Here is an 11,100-nt window from a genome sequence, read left to right on the forward strand (position 1 = left end):
GTAAGCAATAATTGTCTTGTTTTTGGATGAAGAGGCATTATTTATATATTGTATTCATATTTTTACTTCTGATGATGTTGTCGGAATATTAGATTGGTTAGGACATCCTCTTTTGTTTAACTTATAATGTATTTTGGCAATTATGAGCGAATTACACTTGATATTTAGCGTGAAAGGTTTCCTAGAGAGATTGTAAAATTAATAGTGATTTATTTTTTTTCCCCAATCTAAATAGTTTTGATCAAATTTTTTGATCCTAGAATTAGCACGAGCTGCCTTCCTAGAAATCATAGTGTTAACCTTATGCCATGCAAGCAGAAGTCATGTTCTTATTTTCCACTGTTGTGAATCACACAGAGAAAGCACTTTATGCTTTGAAGAAGACGCAGCCAAAGAAAAGGAAATTTGTTGATCGTCGGGCCTCAAAAAGTTGCAAGATAAGGTTAGTTGATGAAGATGGCATTTCCTTGTTTCATTCCATTACTTTTTGTCACGTGTATATGCATATATATTGCTAAATTCTCTAGAATTGAAAGGAGATGTTTGACTAATTTGCTATTTATATTGTGTGATGTGGCATTGAAGGTATAATGTTCATGAAAATGTCGTAAACTTCATGGCTCCTGAGTCTAGGAATTCTTCCACCTATGGTTCCTAAACTTTTTGGAGATTTGTTTGGGTTAAAGTCACAGAGATTATCTATTGGGATAGCATAATCATGCACTTGGAAAACAGATAATGACATCAAGTGTTGCGTAGTAACTTATCATAATATATTTGTACTCATCTAACCAACATTATATTGTTTATTGAGGAATTTTATTTTTCTCCTTAAAAGGCAAAAATTTAGTGTAGCGGTGAGGATTGGTAGTTTACAAAACGTTTTAGTTTCAAATCTTCTATGTTCTTAATGTATTTATCTTTCGTGGACAGTATATATTTCCATGAGCAATCAGTCCAACTGAGGCATAGTTATCCATTACATTCATACTGAATAGCAATTCCATTATGTGGAATGATGATAAATCTTATTTAAAATGCATACATTAAAAGCAAGTGATTATTTTTCTGCCTCTTTTTTACATGCTTGATACTTTAAGTTTACATCAAATTTCATTTTAATTTCTTAAGTTTTTAAAGTATATTTTTAGTTTCTTAATTTTAACATGTTAAATTTAAGATTAAATTAAAATTTGACGTAGATTTAAAGGACTAAGCATAGATGTTATACTTTTTTTGATTAAATCTATATCTAACAAGGATAAATTCAGTAATTTAGTGAGAAGATTGATGTTATTACCTGCGTCACGAACTTGAAAAGACTGATCAACCGTATAAATAAAATCAATGTGAATAGAAACTTTTGTCAATTAACTGCTAGTCTTAGTGCTACTTGTACCACATTTTCAAAACTTAATAACTATTTCAAAGTTGATTAATAAATCACACCTAACATAAATGCATGCCTCAAACAATTTTAGTCATATTTAAAGAAAGGATTTTTTTTAATGGTCGAGTCTAACTAAAAAAGTTTCAACATGCAAACAAATAAAACTGAGGAACTTCAAGTTAAATATTGAGACTAACTGAAAATTTTCACCAATAAACAAAAATTAAGAGTATAAAATATGGAATAATTTTTTTTAAAAAAAAAAAACTATTACCTTGTCATTGTCGAAAAATGATAGGTATCATTGTGCCTCCATTAACAAAGAGAAGTTACAAGAGTAAGAGATAAAAAAATTAATTAAAATCTTTCAACCCTACTTCAATTTGATAAAAAATCAAACTTATTAAATTTTCCACTCTTTCATTATCATTCAACCAGACAAAGTTAATGCATAAAGACATGGTTTTTGCTGTAAAAAAAATAATGACGTTTCATGAAGTGAACAACTTATTGTAATAAAATATGAGTTATGGTAATATACTCCGTTATAGTTTAATTTAGTAAAATCTATTTTATGCAAACAGGCTATACATGTTTTTGAAGTACAAATTAGAGGATACTCTATGTATGGTAAATAATGAATAATCCCAAGGAAATTGCTTCGCAATAGAAAATTATTTTTCCACTTATTTTTAAATGAGCTATACAATGTACACGGGCAGAAAGTAACAAACAATAGAACAATTATTGAAAAGAAACATTAAGATTAATAATTTCTCGAGTGTTTTCTAAAGTTGTGAGGAAACGCTCGATAAATGACACTTCAATTTATATATATATATATATATATATATCTTTGATGTCATATAATATGAAGGAAAAATTACTGCTAGATCTCAAGTGAGAAAACCAAGTATAAATAAATTCTTTTTTGAAAAAAAGTGTAAATGACCACAGTGCCAATTAACCACGTTGATCAACTTGGAATGATTGACGGTGGCCGATCAAACAAATATCTTTTATTTTAATGTAGTTTACAATTTAAATATTATAACATTTTAACATTTACAAGCTAAGTCAAGTCATAAGCAGTCATTCCACTTTCTTGTATATAATAAAATTGCTTAGTAAGGAAATTGTTTGCCATGCTAGTTACTATACTCAGATCACATGGAGAGTAACACACACAACAGGTGCAGTTATTGTGAAGCCAAAATAAGATTAACAATTTTTATGTTATAGAGTTGTGAGGAGGCCCTTCGTACATGAATTACATATTACAAAAACAGAAAAATTAATATCTCATAAAAATATAATATTAATATGCAATAAAAAAAATAAATGAGACTTATTCAAATAAGAATTTTATGACCTGAAAAATTTAAGTGATAATTAATATCACCAGTAGTTCTTCAAAAAGAAAACAACTAAGTCATGACCATCGAAATAATTATTTGACCAGTAGTGACTACCAAAAGAAAGAAAATGAGGATAGTCTGGTTTCCCCTCCAAGCCATTATAAAAGACTCTCAAAGAATGATGAGGTAAAGCGGATATTGGGAAAGAGAGTTGTACCGCTAGGTGAGGCTGAATCGTCCTTCTGCATTCTTCATTAAGTGATTTGAGGAATATTGAAACTTGAGGGATGCTACTGCAACCTGCATTAATATTCCCAATACTTTCACCCTCCTTTAATGTCAGTCGAATCAATAGTGACCAGCGAGGGATGGTGTTGGGAATAAGTAGTGTTGTTAATAATGTATCGTCCATCTTACTATCATCCTCATCAGCCTCTTCTTGTTCATCTTCCATTAATAATAATGTCATCTCTACTACTTGATTACCTTTACTACTGACGTCTCTTATAATCATTTCTCTATCATCCTCATCCTCTTCTTTATCATCTTCTACACCCCTTTCGCCTCTATCACCCCTCAACCTCACAATAGTACCATAGTTGACATTTTGACTGCAATAATGATGAACATCATAGGTATGATGTTGCTTGAAATCATGCCCAAACTCAATTGGACCCTGTAACCATTCGACTGTCTTCACAAATGGAAGTAAAGTCGCCAAACTTTGTATTCCCATTGTCGTGAATTCTGCCATCTCTTTCAATGACATTGTCACATGCTTAAATCCAACGCCACACATCATCTTGCCGCATACCATTACCTTTATTGTCACTTTATTGAATGTCAAATAAACAAGATCCAAATAATTGTGCATAATCAGTAACTCTGATGAACTTCTCCCTTTCATACTGCTCCCGACATTTATCTGCTTTGGCCCACAATCTTTCATAAATAAACTGACATTCTGTTTCAGGAGAGTTGAAGAATAGATTTGACCCAAATTCACACAACCATGAAGAATCATAGTTTCAATCTTAGGGGTTTGAGACAAATGTGGGAGTGCCCTGAGATTTTTTGAATGCCCTAGATTTATTTCCTTTAGATTTGGAAGTGGCTGGGGAAAAAAACAAAGTAGTAGTGTTAAATAAATTACATAACTACACGCATGTACAATTTACACAACAATTTTTCTCATGCCCATTACATGAACAGTTGGACTCCCCGTAGATAGCACAATTACCACAACCATCAATTTAAAGATTGTAATAAAGCAAACATTTGCATTGTGAATTACTTTAGTCAATGTTTCTTAGAATCACAACAACAAAAAATTATGACATATGAGAAACTGTACGAACCTGATCCGAAAGTTGTTGGATATTACTGTCAGGCAAATCAAGTTGAATGAGATTCTCAGCACAAAATTGTAATGGCACAGATGGCAGTGGATATTCTTCCCAACTAAGAAACCTTAATTCTTTAGAAAGATAATCCAGTGGTTCACAAATATTCAACTTTGAAGGCTTTGGCTGATATGACTTGTAAACATGAAGGGACATTAAATGATGCATCCTTCGAAAATGACTAGCCATCAATGTGATGCTTTCTATCTTGCTTGCATCCAACGACAAGCATCGAATTGCCTCAATTGCCTGGTAATAATATCAAATCGATGGAAACACAATTATCATTACCTTAAAAAAAATGACCATATATAAATACCATAGAACAATTAAATATATCAACTTTTATCCAAATTAACACCGTTATATCCATTTTATTCAAAATTCCATACAATTCGTGTTTTTCCCGTAATATAAGAATTTCTCAACAATCATAAACATGCAGACACACTGATGCGTATACCTCTATGCATGTACAGATATTTAGAATATAACTATAAAAGCAAAAAATTATTATTTTTTATTTTCCCATTGTACTTCAAATAACAGTAAATTATGCATTTAATGAAAATTCTTTGCACACTAACTTTATCTTTTAAAATAACGCATCACGAAAGTCCTAGCTAATTTTAAATTATAATCCTGTTTATCTTCTTCACGTCTAATGATGAGCATTGAATTGCCTCAGCCGTCTACTGACGAAATTATGGGGAAAAAATCAGTAATACGTAAAAGGTGATCAAATAATAAATAGAACAATTAAATATATTTCCTTTAGGAATTTCTCAATGAATATGCCTTTGTGCACTTTATTCAAACAACTCATTTTATCTAACGACAAATAAATTGGACAAAACAAATGCACGCAGGCTCGCGGGGACAACCATACGAACATGCTTAAATTCTTAAAACCATTGTATATAAAACCGACTATCATATATAAAATTATTTTAAAAATATTTTATGTTTCAATTTCATATATAATTTGTACCTTTTTGCAATATTACTGAATTTTTATCAAGAAAATGCGTGAGTATGCATGTGCAGTGTACAAGTATACACGCAATCACTTTCATACTACATCAATTTTTGCTACTGCTATCAATTAATATAAAAAATGTCAATCTCCGTGGATAATTTTATAATTTATTGAAGATCGTTCATGCTCTAAATTTAAAAATACATCTCACATCATCCTAATCATATTCTATCTCAGAACTAATAGAAAGTTTAAAACTTTAAGCTTAAAATTACACCTAACATATTTAGGACCAAATTCAATAATATATTTTTATGGCCAAATTCAGTATAACATTTAGCGTAGTTGATATATTTAATATAAGACCCATTATAGTTTTAAAATTTTTTTTTAATTTTTAAATATAAAACTAAAATTTTAAGCTTAGAAAATCACACCTAATAAAAAGACTTTGCTTCGCTCCAACCAATTTTAGTCAAAGAAAGGAGTAAAAAAAAAAAAAAAAGGTCTATTTGGTCACGTGTCGAAACTTATCGAAGAATTTAATGAATAACAAATAACTTTAAGAAAATACATCACAAGGAAAAGAAATACTAACTATTAAGAGAATAAAGAATATAACTAAAAAATAAAGTATTACCTGGTCATTGTGGAAAAAGTGGTAAGTGTCCTCGTGCCTCCACAATCGAACAGAGGTTTTACGACCGGAGAATAATTGTTGGCTTGAAATTTCAAGGCCCATTTCCCTCACAAGATCATGCATCTCAATGAAATCATTATGATTATTAAATGAAATGAGGGACTTTTCTCTAAGAACACTTATCTCAATATGCATAGAAGAGCAATATAATTGTCTCATTAGGTTCAAAGAAATACGAACTCCTTGCTTAATTAAGAATGCTAGGTCAAGAAACAGATTCTGCTGTTTGCCATCAAGTCCATCAAAACTCAACTTTAGAACATCAACAATGTCCTTGGGTGGAGCTTGATTTAGTTTTTCCAATGCACTTTTCCACTCTTCTTTTTGTCTGCCATAGAGGAAGCAACCCAGCACTACTAGGGCTAATGGATTTCCGTGACAATATTTCACTACTAATTTTGATAACTCCATGTAACCTTTAAATGGCTTATTTTGCTTGAATGCTTTTAAATTGAAGAGATGAAAAGCATCTTCAAAATCCAAATCCCGAACACGATATGTTGAAAATGTTGCGGAAGCATTCTTCAGCACTTGCATGTCCCTTGATGTGATAATAATTCTACTTCCTTCTCCAAACCAATCAAGTACCTTGGTTAAATCTACCGCGACTATTGAATTATCCACATCATCAAGTATAAGAAGAATCTTTTTGTTCTGAAGCCTATTTTTTATAAAAGTTGATTTTATGTCATAGATGCTAATATCCTCATCTTTTAATAATTCTTTGAAGCAATTCCTCTGTAGCTCATCCAAACTAATTTTTTTTAATTGCTCTTTGACATTTTCAATAAAGGAGAAAGCATCAAATTGAGCTTTCAAATCTTGAAATGTGGCTTTAGCAATTGTGGTCTTACCAGCACCGCCCATACCCCATATTCCCACAATGCGAGCCTCAGTCAGAAGCCTGTGAATGTTTTTAATATGTCGAGCAATGCCAATGAGTCCTTCAAGATGAGATGATGACGCATAGCTCAACTTCCTCAAAATATCTTTGACAATCTCTTCAATAAGTTTGAATTCAGGTCTAGCACAAATGTCAATCAAAAGAAAATGCATATTTAATGGGGAGAAATTAGAAATAGAAATAAAAATAACAACAATAATTTGCTGGGATTCTAAAAATTAGTTAAACAAATCCCCCGAACCAACAACAAAAGGAACATTTTTGAAGTCACCTGGTGTTGTGGGAATTCCATCCAGAGAGACTTGCGGATTGGAATAAAGCATTTCTCCACATTTGTAATTTTTGTTGGTTGTCTTTAAGCCTTTGCTTCAATACATCAAATCCTTTTCCAAAATTCCCATTTCGTTTTCGTATGTCTGAAGGATCTATGTTATAGAAAATAGGTATCGCAACCCTTCCAAATTTATGCTTGCATTCTAATATATGAACAAGCTCATCTAAACACCAAGTTGAAGAAGCATAATTCTCAGAGAAAATAATCACAGATATTTCTGATTCCTCTATTGTTCTTAGAAGAATCGGTGAGATTGCTTCTCCTTTTCGAAGTTCATGATCCATAAAAGTGTGAATGCCCGCATTTTGAAGTCTTTTGTAAAGATAACTTGCAAAATTGTGGCGAGTATCTTCTCCTCTAAAACTAAGGAACACATCATACTTGGTAGCAGGAGCAAAAACCGTTTGAGTTAAAATAATATCGTCTTCAGAGCTGCAGAAAGAAACAAACAGTGAACAGATATTGCGTTATGTGTAGCAGCAAATCAAACAATAAAATAAAGAGTGCGAGGTTATTTAGAAGAAGGTAGCTACCTAGCATCAGTAGCAACAGGTTGGTTACCATTACGCGAACGACAGATGAGTCTGATAGCTTTGGAAATTGATACTCCCAATAGGATCAATAAAGCTTTTTGGAGCATTGAAGCGATGGTTGTGATAGCAGTTTCTAGCTTCAGCCTTTGACAGGTAAGGTAGCCAGGGACGAGATTATCAACACTAGAAGAAAGAAGAAACTAACAAATTTTTTTGCAATATTTGTCCCATGAGAAGAAAACACAGAAAATTTTAGGGAAACGCTTGCAAAATGGTATATTATAATAGGATGATGCAAGTGGAAGAGAGAAAAAAAAAAAAGAATGAATGGACAGTATTAACCTGGTGGATGTCAGCCTAATTAGCTCACAAGGTCTAAAACATGTCAGTTTCGAGCTTAATTTGCAGACGTCCTCCTCTTCAATCAGGTTCTTCAAACAAATTTCACGAATAATTAATAATTGAATATAACGAAGTTTTCTAGGATTAACACAGACACTAGGGAAAGCACTGGTAAAATCGGAGATGGGTGGGATCAAGCAAGTGGATTATGAAAAAAGAGAGTATGCGCTGTTGGTTTATAGCGATGCCTTTTTTTAAGCATAACAACTAAATGGGGAGTGATTAGGATGAAAGAAAGAACAGGCACTTTGCTTTTAATTTTATAATATAATAAATAAATCAACTGTTTGCTTCATTTAAAGAAATTGAATAAAATAAATGAAGACTTTGGTCAATAGGTCTACGACCATAAAGCAGCTAGGAAGGACAATCAATCAACAGCTAGCACTAGGAGAAGAAAACAGAAAATCCTTTGCAGATTTTTTCAGCGAAAATTCCCCGCCGGGGGTGGGGGATGCAGGGAAAACAGTAGAAGGATAACGGATCTATGCGATAAAGCGAGGAAAAGAGAAGAAATGAACCTAGACGGATGTGGAGGGAAGCGAAAGAAATAGCTCTCACAAAATGGCAGCTTCAGAACTCGCAAACTTTGCTTTCTGTTGAAACAAGCCCTTCAGTTCAGATTCAGAGATCACCAAATGCCTCACATGTGTTTGTCTCCGTGTTTCAGAGGCTCTTATTCCAGTTTCCGGGAAGCTCGCCCGTTGATGGTTTGGCTCTTGATTAACATGATAAAAAGATCAAACGAAAATATTTAGCAAGTGGGAGCAAGTTGCGGAAGGATCAATATACAGCAACTTGATGGAGAGTAACGATTGATGCTAAAATGAAGAGCATATATTTATGGATGTAATAATAGTGCGGAAGAAAGAGTTCATCATGGGGCCAACTTACCAGTCAAGTCCACACAACTTTACTGATTTATTTTTTTTTTAAAAAAAACAACTTGATTAAAAGTACAGTGAGTAAAAGTACACGCGTTGAAGGCGTATTAGCCAGGCCGCGTGTTAATGGTTTTAATAAATTCATATGCATTGATATTTTTTGTTTGTTTTCTGTGGGAAAAAAAATCAAAACCGTAAAAATTCCAGGAAAATACTGGAAAACCAGGAGATCGGTGGGATTAAGCAAATGGATCATGAGAAAAAAAGGATACGCCCTGCTGGTTAGGGCCGTTCACGGGACGAATCGGGACCGGGATAGCCCCGTCTGGTTCCGTCCCAATAAACAGTAATAGGACAGAAAATCCGTCCCGTGTCCCGGCCTGTCCCGGTGTTGTCCTGATTCCGGTCGGGACGGAACCGGGACATGCCGACGTTTTTTTAAAATTTTTTTAATAAAATCTGATCTTTTTAGTTATAGTTTTTTGGACTTAGGCCTTATAAAAACATCTTTTTATTTTTATTTTTTGTTTGGGCACTCTTAAACAATAGCCCAAAATATTACATATAATAGTCATTAAAAACTCTAAACAAAAGCTTTTAACACAATAAAAACTTGCTAAAAATTCTAATTATCAATAATCTCAAATCATCAACAAATATAAAAACTCTAAATAAATATATCCATAATTCTATATAATAGTCTCAAATCTTAGAAAAATATGAAAAAAAATGATATTGTATAAATAGAATAAAAAATTTAAAAAAAAAAGAAACTGGGACGGACCGGGACAGGACGACCCTGTCCTGTGTCCTGTCCTATCCCAGTCCCTTTTTTGTCCCGTCCCAAAAAATTTCAGGACGGGTCTGTTCTATCCCAATAAGACCAAGACGGGCCGGCCTTAAACACCCCTGCTGCTGATTACCTTTTTCACGTATAACAGTGAAATGGGGAGTCATTAAGGCGGACAAAAGAAGCACTTCACTTTTTTAAATAAAATAAATAAATCAGTCGTTTACTTCGCTAAGAAAAATATGAATAAATAAATAAAGAGCTTAATCAATAGATCAAGTGCGTCCATATCTTTGAAGGTTTTAGGACTTTGTTTTTCAGAAGTTGAAGTGTAGAAGAAATTCAAATGTTTAGTTTTACTAGATGTACGACAGTCAGGGAGCTAAGGAGGAGATTGAATCAACAGCACTAGGAGAAGAAATAAAAGAACAGATCTTTTGCAGGCAGAAGAATAGGAGGCTGATGGATTCATGGGACAAAGCGATTAAAAGAGAAGAAAGAACCTGGATGTGGAGGGAAGCGCCAAAGAAATAGCTCATAAGCAAAGCTCGGTCACTCATCGATGATTTTGGTAATTGAGTTAAAACAAAACCTTTATGTTTTTCTTCATGTTCGATCGTGCAAACAAAAGCAAGTCATTTTGGTACGTACAATGTGATATTTTCAAAGGAAGCCATTCAAGTGTTTCGATCACAGATTTTAAGTCTTCATGCTCTTAGTGCTTGGCATTTTGTTATCGATTGTTATTTTAATATCCTTTTTCCCTGTTCTGTTTGCTTGTGCTTAGAACCGTAGAGCAATGTTTATTTCCAACATGATGGTTATGAATTCGAATTTGTTCAGGAAACTCATATTCATGGCGTTCCCGAATTTCTAGATGACTCTGAATTTTATCAGCAATTACTAAAAAAGTTTTTCAAGACAGTCGATCCTACATCATCTGGTAAGCAATAATTGTCTTGTTTTTGGATGAAGAGGCATTATTTATATATTGTATTCATATTTTTACTTCTGATGATGTTGTCGGAATATTAGATTGGTTAGGACATCCTCTTTTGTTTAACTTATAATGTATTTTGGCAATTATGAGCGAATTACACTTGATATTTAGCGTGAAAGGTTTCCTAGAGAGATTGTAAAATTAATAGTGATTTATTTTTTTTCCCCAATCTAAATAGTTTTGATCAAATTTTTTGATCCTAGAATTAGCACGAGCTGCCTTCCTAGAAATCATAGTGTTAACCTTATGCCATGCAAGCAGAAGTCATGTTCTTATTTTCCACTGTTGTGAATCACACAGAGAAAGCACTTTATGCTTTGAAGAAGACGCAGCCAAAGAAAAGGAAATTTGTTGATCGTCGGGCCTCAAAAAGTTGCAAGATAAGGTTAGTTGATGAAGATGGCATTTCCTTGTTTCATTCCA

The sequence above is a fragment of the Neltuma alba genome, unplaced genomic scaffold, assembly GCF_004799145.2.
Source record: "Neltuma alba isolate B1F8T4 unplaced genomic scaffold, ASM479914v2 tig00012791_pilon, whole genome shotgun sequence".
Lineage (NCBI taxonomy): Eukaryota > Viridiplantae > Streptophyta > Magnoliopsida > Fabales > Fabaceae > Neltuma > Neltuma alba.